The 7,344-nt window shown below is 49.7% G+C and overlaps 1 pseudogene across 1 annotated transcript; it reads right to left on the reverse strand.

Moving 5' to 3' along the window:
• Positions 1-314: 314 nt before the first annotated feature.
• On the reverse strand, positions 315-1,250 carry LOC311428783 (olfactory receptor 14J1-like; annotated as a pseudogene). The gene has a single exon. The product of its transcript is annotated as an olfactory receptor 14J1-like (transcript).
• Between the last annotated feature and the right edge of the window lie 6,094 nt (positions 1,251-7,344).

The following is a 7,344-nucleotide window of genomic DNA, read 5'->3' on the forward strand; positions in this document are numbered from 1 at the left end:
GCTGAGCTATTCCTAAATGTGACAGCAGTGCTTTTGGCCTTGAGCCCCTTCTCCATTGGGAGAATGAGATGGGATCTGAGAGCTGTGAATATCTAATGGCTTCTTTATTGTCTTTATCTACACTGGAAGATTGGTTCTTGAAGTACCGTAGATGACTAGGTCAAAATAAAAATCAATATGTAGGAGGATAAGAAGAAATTCCCTTAAATTAAAATAATACTATCACACGTTAAAAAATAAAAATAAAAAAAATAAAAAAAATCAGAAAATATTTTGTGAGATATTCGCTCAGTATTTTTAGGCTGGTGAGCATATTAATGATGCTTAAGAAGTATGTATGAAAGTAATTTCCTGAGAGCATTTTTCAGTTCCTGGTTCCTCATGCTGTAGATTACAGGATTCACTGCTGGAGGCATCACTACGTACAAAAATGCCACTGCCAGGTCTAGGGATGGGGAAGAGACGGAAGGAGGCTTCAGGTAGGCAAACAAACCAGTGCTGACAGTCATAGAGACAACAGCCAGGTGAGGGAGGCACATGGAAAAGGCTTTGTGCTGGCCATGCTCAGAGGGCATCCTCATCACCGCTCTAAAGATCAACATATAGGACACCACAATGTAAACAAAACAAAGAAATACTAAAGAAAGAGTAAAGACAAGTGCCCCAACTTCCCTGAGGTAGGCATCTGAGCAGGAGAGCTTGAGGATCTGGGGGATTTCACAGAAGAACTGGTCCACAGCGTTGCCGTGGCAGAGGGGCAGGGAAAATGTGTTGGCCATGTGCAGAACAGCTTGGAGAGAGCCACTGCCCCAGGCAGCTGCTGCCATCTGGGCACAAGCTCTGCTGCCCAGGAGGCTCTCATAATGCAGGGGCTTGCAGATGGCAACGTAACGGTCGTAGGCCATGACAGTGAGAAGGGAATACTCTGCATCAAAACAGAAGACTATGAAAGGGACTTGTGCAACACAGCCTTGATAGGAGATGGCCCTGGTGTCCTAGAGGGCATTGGCTGTTGCTTTGGGGACAGTGGTGGAGATGCAGCCCAGGTCGAGGCGGACGAGGTTGAGGAGGAAGAAGTACATGGGGGTGTGGAGGCGGTGGTCGCAGGCTACAGCGGTGAGGATGAGGCCGTTGCCCAGGAGGGCAGCCATGTAGATATCCAAGAAGAGCGCGAAGTGCAGGAGCTGCAGCTCCCGCTTGTCTGCGAATGCCAGCAGGAGGAACTCACTCACGGTGCTGACGTTGGGCATTTGCTGACATTAAACACAGCTGTCTGTTGAAGAGGATAAGGCAGAACAAGTTAGTACACACTTCTCTGAGGGAGACTTATTACAAGCCTTAGAGCACCCCCAGCCCGAGCATTTGTTTGCAGGAGAACCTTTCTGCAGCTTTCTTGCTTGAGCTCCAGCTGGTGCTGGCTGATAGTGGCACTGGGAGCAGGGGCTGCTGTGGGCTCCAGAGGAGTCCTTCCTGCTGTGCTGCAGGATGGAAGCAGGAAGATGGGAGAAACTCAAGTGCCGTCCACTTGGCACATCCATGAGCTTTTCAGTGTTGTTGTCAACAACCCAATGCAGAGCAGAGCTGCAGGTATTTTATTTTTTTTTTTTGCCCCCCCCCTTTTTTTTTTAATTTAGCTTTCAATAACACTTCTAATGCTTATGACAGGTGTTGGATGCTTGAACTCCCTTACATTACCTGTGCACTCCCAGAGAAATCCTGTGGGTGCCAGGAGGCAAAGGGACCGTGCCTTGGTGAAGACTGACCAGTGCAGCTCTGTCACTTTTGTCATTCCTCTGAGCTACAGGACCATCCCACTCTGGTGTTTCCCTGAGGAAAAAAAAAAAAATAAAAAAAAAATTAGATGGCTGCTAATTGAGGAGAGCCACAGCAAGCCAGAAGGAGCTTGAGAGCTTCTCCTCGTTTGAGCTCTGCCTGCTCTGCTGGCCAGGCCTGCCCCACAGCCCATGGGATGCAAGGGGAGAGGAAGCCAGGGAGGGACTGCTCAAGGAGAAGGCATCTGCACTGCAGGGCATGGCCACGAGGTGCCCGAATCCCCCCTTCCACAGCGTTTCTAGCAACAGCTCCTTCTGGCCGCCTGCCCCTCTCTCTGCTGCCTGCAGCTGTTCCTGCCGGGAGCTTCTGATCTGCAACCACCTCTTCTTTCCCCCTGCCCATGCTCACAGACCCCATCCCATGCGGCTGTGCTCAGCGCTGCCCTGCAGCACCCTGCCACCAACAGGACCCTGCCAAGGGGCACCTCCATGGCTGCAGGAGCTACGGGGTAGCTGACAGAGAGCCTGGCATAGGTGGCCACGGCAGGGTGTTCTGGTCTGACTGGGGGCACCTGGCTTAGGGCACTCCAAGGGGCTTCTGCCAGACGTCCTCACCTCTCAGTGCAATCCAGCAGGACTCTCAAAGCCTACTGCATTGTCCACTGCCTTCCCAGAAACAAGACCCAGGAGGAGACCCTTCCAGGACCTGCAGCTGCATGGCCTTGCAGCCAGACACTTACCTCGTCAAGGGCTGTGCAGATTTCTCCTGCGGTCAGCGCTCAGCATCCTCCCTCTCCCAACTGCCTCCAAGCCCTCTCTCCTTCTCTCCTCTCCCCATGCCAGCTGTGGTCAGAGCCCCCAGCCCTACTGCACTTTGCAGAGGAGCTGCTCTTGGGCAGAGCTGTCTCTCTGCACCAGGGCCTCTTGCCAGGAGCTCTCTCTGTCCCAGGAGCCCGGCCCAGCTCAGCAACCCAAGGCATTGTAATTACTCCTCTGGGGGCTTTGATGATGAGCCCACAGACCTCAAGTACTAAGAGACAATTGAAGACATCTCTTCAGAAGTCCATGTCAGATGTATATTTCCTGGAGTGTCCCCCTGATGGCCAGCACTGACACAGCTCCCCCTCGGAGCTCGTTAGAGTAGAACATTGGAGGCAGTGAGGACAAGGAGACAAAGGCAATGTGAAGGTGACACTGAGGTGTAGACGAAGTGGATGCGTTTCACCAAGCACAAGGGCCAAACCTTGACACCCTGCCTCTGGGAGAGAGAACCTTTCCCTTTACACCTTGCTCAGGGCTCTTCCTGGGGCAGTAGGAGATGGGGATGTGCATTGCCAAGTTCAGGAGAATGGTACAACCCCTTCCTGGTTCATGGGTAGGGGCAAGGAGACAATGAGGCCCTGGTGCTCTCTCCTCGTAGGTCTCACTGGCAGAGACAACAGCCATAGCCATAGACACAAAGACCTGGGTCCTGTTGGGACTTTCAGCCTTTCCATAGCCCTAGCTCCTCTCCAGATCAGGATATTGTAGGGACTCCCATGTACCTCTTTACCAGCTAGCTGTAGACACTTGTCCATGTGGTGTCACACTGGATGTGAGCTGAGTCTGACAATCCAGATCTTCTTGGTGGCTATGCTCCTCATAAGGCAGCTCTGTAGGAAGCTGGCCTGGTTCCTGGTGAGCAGGCACTACTGCTCGTATGGCATCCCTCGTGGTGCCCTGGGCACTGCTCACTCAGCACAGTCCCAGTCTGCCCTGATGTGTGGGGTTCCTCTTCCTCCAGTGCAGGACTGGGCTCTTCTCCTTCTCAATGTCAAGAAGTTTGTATAGGGAAAATCCTGCAGTTCTCAAGGTTCCTCTGGACAGATGCCACATTCTGTCAGCTGTTAATATCTGCAGGGAGATGTCTCATTCTAATTGTGCTCTCACAAGATAACAGTATCAGCAGTTGTAGGAGAGTGTGAACAGTAGAGGAGTAACTAGTTGAATGGAGCTGCAGAACAGGCTCACAGAAGGGTAGAGGATGGAAGGTTGCCCAGTTCCATTTTTTCTGTGCTTCTCATGTATGCTGTCATTTTCTCTGAAGCCCTATCATTTTCTCTGGAGTCCTAAATGTTGTTAGGCTGGGCAAAGAAAAAAAATTAGAATGGCCAAAACCCAGCTGGAGCTCAATATGTCTATTACTGTTAAAGACAATAAAAATGGTTTTTGTTTGTTTGTTCATTTGAATTAAAAGAGATGATGAAAAGGCTGAGGTACTCAGTGCATTCTTTACCTCAGTGTTTTGCAGCAAGACCAGTTGTTACCCTGATACTCTGCCCCTGAGCTGGTAGATAAGGACCTCGAACAGAATGAAGCTCTCATAATCCATGAGGAAATGGTTAGAGAACTGCTACTCCACCCAGATATGCAGACGTATAGGGGGCTAGATGGGATCCACCCATTGGTACTGAGGGAGCTGGCTGAAGTACTCACCAAGCCATTTTCCATCATTTTTCAGCAGTCCTGGCTATCAGGGGAGGTCCCTGTCAACTGTCAACTAGCAAATATGATGGATATCTACAAGAAGAGACAGAAGGATGATCCGAGAACTACAGGCCTGTCAGTCTGACCTCTGAGCCAGGGAAACTCATGGAGCAGATTATCTTGAGTACCATCACACAACAGGACAACCAGCTGATCAGGCCCTTTGATAAGCCCAGTTGAGTTTATCAAAGCAGGACCTGCTTGACAAATCAGATCTAAATCTATGAGAAGGTGATGTGCTCAGTGGACAAGGGAAAGGCTGTGGATGTGGTCTACCTAAACTTCAATAAGGCTTTTGAAACCATTTCCCACAGCATTCTTCCAGAGGATCTGGCTGCTGAAGGCCTGGAAAGAATTACGTTTCATTGGGTTAAAAACTGGCTGTGTGGCTGGGTCCAAAGATTTGCGGTGAATGGATATAAATGTACCTGCAGGTGAGAGCAAGGCCAGTTTATAGACCTGTGCCAGGTCTATAAACCAAAGCTAATCCAAGGAAAGCATGGCCTGATAAAGCAAAAGAAAGCATGGCCAGGGAAGGCAAAGCTGAGCAAGTCAAAGCAGAGCAAGGGAATGTAGAAAAAGAAAAAGCAAATCATTTCCAGGAAAGAAAAGGCAAAGAAATCTGAGGCAAAGCAAAGCAAAGCAGGGGCAAGAACAGCAGAGGAAAGGAGGTATGGAAAAGCAAAGCAGTGCCAGGAATACAAAGCAAAGCAAAGCAAAGCATGGCCAGGCAAGGCAAAGCAGAACAAAAGAAAGTAGCAAAAGACAAAGCAAAGCAGTGCCAGGAATACAAAGTAAAGCAAAACAAAGGTAAGCATGGCCTGAAAATGGAAGTGAGAGCAGGAGCAGGTGAGGCAAAAGAGAGCAAAGCAAAGGTAAAAAAAGGCAAGCATGGCCCCATAAAGCAAAACAAAGCACGGCCAAGGAAGGCAAAGCTGAGCAAAGGAAAGTAGCACCAGGAAAAGCAAAGCATAACCAGGGAAGACAAAGCAAACAAAGGAAAGCAAGGCAGTTTGAGGCGAGGCAAAGCACAGCACGGGTAGGAAAAGTAAAGCAGTGCCAGGTCTATAAAGCAAAGCTAAACCAAGGAAAGCATGGCCTGATAAAGCAAAGGAAAGCATGGCCAGGGAAGGCAAAGGAGAGCAAGGAAAAGCAAAGCAAAGGAAAGTAGCACAAGGAAATGCAAAGTATTTCCAGGAGAGAAAGAGCAAAACACTCTGAGGCAAAGCTGGGCCAAGAACAGCAGAGGAAAGGAGGCATGGGAAAGCAAAACTGTGCCAGCAAGAGCAAAGCAAAGCAGAGCTAGGACAAAACAAAGAGAAGCAAAGCGAACGTAGCGAGCTGGCGGCCAGCCCTCCTTTGGGTTCCAGGTATCTGTTGGGGGGAGACCGGAGGGCTCCATGTTGTGTGCAGGTAGCAGCCAGACTTGGACAGTGGCTGTACCCTGATCACCCACTCCTCAGCCTTCTTCACAGCTCCTAGTCCACTGTGACACCGGGCAAGAACCATGTCTTGCTTTAGCTGGTTTTATATCTATATACATTTTGTTGTTGTTTGTTGTGGATTTCTTCCACCGTAGTTGTGGGAATCATGTAGTTACTTATTCTCGTTGAAATTGTCACTGAACACTATCACCACACGAGTAGCAGTTAGGGGTCCTCTGGCGGCTCACCGCATGGCCGGGGACAAAGAATGGACCTTGTTGGTTGGCCGGGCGTGCTGCCCCCACAATCCGGTTCCGAGGGGACAGTGGCTGGGCTGCGGGGAGGCCAAGTTCTGTGTCTGACGGTTTATGCGTTCATAAATTTACCAATCGACTCAGAAGCAAAATCAGTGAGACGGTCTCCGAAGGAAGCCTAGCACAGCACAGGAGAGCAGAGCAATGCGGATGAAAGCTGAGCAAGACAAAGCAAAGCCCTGCTAGGGAAAAGACCTAGCGGCATAGGGAAAAGCAATGACATCCAGTGCCTGGAAAAGCAAAGCGTGGCCTCTAAAAACACATTAAAAAGGTCCAAAAGGAAAAGAAAAGAATGCAATGAACACTTAAAAAAAAAAAAAAAAAAAAAAAAGCAAAACAAGTCCAGAAAAGGCAAAACATAGCAAGGCAAAGCAGAGCAAGGGAACGTAGCACAAGGAAAAGCAAAGCATTGCCAGGAAAGAAACAGCAAAAGAATCTGAGGCAAAGCAAAGCAAAGCCGGGGCAAGAACAGCAGAGGAAAGGAGGTATGGAAAAGCAAAGCAGTGCCAGGTCTATAAAGCAAAGCTAAACCAAGGAAAGCATGGCCTGATAAAGCAAAGGAAAGCATGGCCAGGGAAGGCAAAGGAGAGCAAGGAAAAGCAAAGCAAAGGAAAGTAGCACAAGGAAATGCAAAGTATTTTCAGGAGAGAAAGAGCAAAACACTCTGAGGCAAAGCTGGGCCAAGAACAGCAGAGGAAAGGAGGTATGGAAAAGCAAAACCGTGCCAGCAAGAGCAAAGCAAAGCGGAGCAAGGCAAAACAAAGAGAAGCAAAGCAAACGTAGCGAGCTGGCGGCCAGCCCTCCTTTGGGTTCCAAGTGTCTGTGGGGGGGAGACCGGAGGGCCTCCATTTTGTGTGCAGGTGGAAGCCAGACTTGGACAGTGGCCGTACCCTGATCGCCCCCTCCTCAGCCTTCTTCACAGCTCCTAGTCCACTGTGACAGCCGGCAAGAACCATGTCTTGCTTTAGCTGGTTTTATATCTATATACATTTTGTTGTTGTTTGTTGTGGATTTCTTCCAGCGTAGTTGTGGGAATCATGTAGTTACTTATTCTCGTTGAAATTGTCACTGAACACTATCACCACACGAGTAGCAGTTAAGGGTCCCCTGGTGGCTCGCCGCATGACCAGGGACAAAGAATGGACCATGTTGGGCGGCCAGGCCTGCTGCACCCGGCCTCCTGTTCCGAGGGGACAGTGGCTGGGCTGCGGGGAGGCCAAGTTCTGTGTCTGACGGTTTATGCGTTCAGAAATTTACCATTCGACTCAGCAGCAAAATCAGTGAGACGGTCTCCAAAGGAAGCCTAGC

The sequence above is a fragment of the Aythya ferina genome, assembly GCF_964211825.1.
Source record: "Aythya ferina genome assembly, contig: HAP1_SCAFFOLD_139, whole genome shotgun sequence".
In the NCBI taxonomy this organism is placed as follows: Eukaryota; Metazoa; Chordata; class Aves; order Anseriformes; family Anatidae; genus Aythya; species Aythya ferina.